The following is a 2,664-nucleotide window of genomic DNA, read 5'->3' as shown; positions in this document are numbered from 1 at the left end:
ATAGAGTGTGATTCTCCTCCCTACTATAGAGTGTGATTCTCCTCCCTACTATAGAGTGTGATTCTCCTCCCTACTATAGAGTGTGATTCTCCTCCCTACTATAGAGTGTTATTCTCCTCCCTACTATAGAGTGTTATTCTCCTCCCTACTATAGAGTGTGATTCTCCTCCCTACTATAGAGTGTGATTCTCCTCCCTACTATAGAGTGTTATTCTCCTCCCTACTATAGAGTGTGATTCTCCTCCCTACTATAGAGTGTTATTCTCCTCCCTACTATAGAGTGTTATTCTCCTCCCTACTATAGAGTGTGATTCTCCTCCCTACTATAGAGTGTTATTCTCCTCCCTACTATAGAGTGTTATTCTCCTCCCTACTATAGAGTGTGATTCTCCTCCCTACTATAGAGTGTGATTCTCCTCCCTACTATAGAGTGTGATTCTCCTCCCTACTATAGAGTGTGATTCTCCTCCCTACTATAGAGTGTGATTCTCCTCCCTACTATAGAGTGTGATTCTCCTCCCTACTATAGAGTGTTATTCTCCTCCCTACTATAGAGTGTGATTCTCCTCCCTACTATAGAGTGTTATTCTCCTCCCTACTATAGAGTGTTATTCTCCTCCCTACTATAGAGTGTGATTCTCCTCCCTACTATAGAGTGTTATTCTCCTCCCTACTATAGAGTGTGATTCTCCTCCCTACTATAGAGTGTGATTCTCCTCCCTACTATAGAGTGTGATTCTCCTCCCTACTATAGAGTGTGATTCTCCTCCCTACTATAGAGTGTGATTCTCCTCCCTACTATAGAGTGTTATTCTCCTCCCTACTATAGAGTGTGATTCTCCTCCCTACTATAGAGTGTGATTCTCCTCCCTACTATAGAGTGTTATTCTCCTCCCTACTATAGAGTGTTATTCTCCTCCCTACTATAGAGTGTTATTCTCCTCCCTACTATAGAGTGTTATTCTCCTCCCTACTATAGAGTGTGATTCTCCTCCCTACTATAGAGTGTTATTCTCCTCCCTACTATAGAGTGTTATTCTCCTCCCCTACTATAGAGTGTTATTCTCCTCCCTACTATAGAGTGTTATTCTCCTCCCTACTATAGAGTGTGATTCTCCTCCCTACTATAGAGTGTGATTCTCCTCCCTACTATAGAGTGTTATTCTCCTCCCTACTATAGAGTGTTATTCTCCTCCCTACTATAGAGTGTTATTCTCCTCCCTACTATAGAGTGTGATTCTCCTCCCTACTATAGAGTGTGATTCTCCTCCCTACTATAGAGTGTGATTCTCCTCCCTACTATAGAGTGTTATTCTCCTCCCTACTATAGAGTGTTATTCTCCTCCCTACTATAGAGTGTGATTCTCCTCCCTACTATAGAGTGTGATTCTCCTCCCTACTATAGAGTGTGATTCTCCTCCCTACTATAGAGTGTGATTCTCCTCCCTACTATAGAGTGTTATTCTCCTCCCTACTATAGAGTGTGATTCTCCTCCCTACTATAGAGTGTGATTCTCCTCCCTACTATAGAGTGTGATTCTCCTCCCTACTATAGAGTGTTATTCTCCTCCCTACTATAGAGTGTGATTCTCCTCCCTACTATAGAGTGTTATTCTCCTCCCTACTATAGAGTGTTATTCTCCTCCCTACTATAGAGTGTTATTCTCCTCCCTACTGATAGAGTGTTATTCTCCTCCCTACTATAGAGTGTGATTCTCCTCCCTACTATAGAGTGTTATTCTCCTCCCTACTATAGAGTGTGATTCTCCTCCCTACTATAGAGTGTTATTCTCCTCCCTACTATAGAGTGTTATTCTCCTCCCTACTATAGAGTGTTATTCTCCTCCCTACTATAGAGTGTTATTCTCCTCCCTACTATAGAGTGTGATTCTCCTCCCTACTATAGAGTGTTATTCTCCTCCCTACTATAGAGTGTGATTCTCCTCCCTACTATAGAGTGTGATTCTCCTCCCTACTATAGAGTGTGATTCTCCTCCCTACTATAGAGTGTGATTCTCCTCCCTACTATAGAGTGTGATTCTCCTCCCTACTATAGAGTGTGATTCTCCTCCCTACTATAGAGTGTTATTCTCCTCCCTACTATAGAGTGTGATTCTCCTCCCCTACTATAGAGTGTTATTCTCCTCCCTACTATAGAGTGTGATTCTCCTCCCTACTATAGAGTGTGATTCTCCTCCCTACTATAGAGTGTTATTCTCCTCCCTACTATAGAGTGTTATTCTCCTCCCTACTATAGAGTGTTATTCTCCTCCCTACTATAGAGTGTTATTCTCCTCCCTACTATAGAGTGTTATTCTCCTCCCTACTATAGAGTGTGATTCTCCTCCTACTAGAGTGTTTTATTCTCCTCCCTACTATAGAGTGTGATTCTCCTCCCTACTATAGAGTGTGATTCTCCTCCTACTATAGAGTGTGATTCTCCTCCCTACTATAGAGTGTGATTCTCCTCCCTACTATAGAGTGTGATTCTCCTCCCCTACTATAGAGTGTTATTCTCCTCCCTACTATAGAGTGTGATTCTCCTCCCTACTATAGAGTGTTATTCTCCTCCCTACTATAGAGTGTGATTCTCCTCCCTACTATAGAGTGTGATTCTCCTCCCTACTATAGAGTGTAGATTCTCCTCCCTACTATAGAGTGTGA

The sequence above is a fragment of the Protomyctophum parallelum genome (genome assembly GCF_964188405.1).
Source record: "Protomyctophum parallelum genome assembly, chromosome: 11".
Lineage (NCBI taxonomy): Eukaryota > Metazoa > Chordata > Actinopteri > Myctophiformes > Myctophidae > Protomyctophum > Protomyctophum parallelum.
This window is presented reverse-complemented; position numbering follows the sequence as displayed.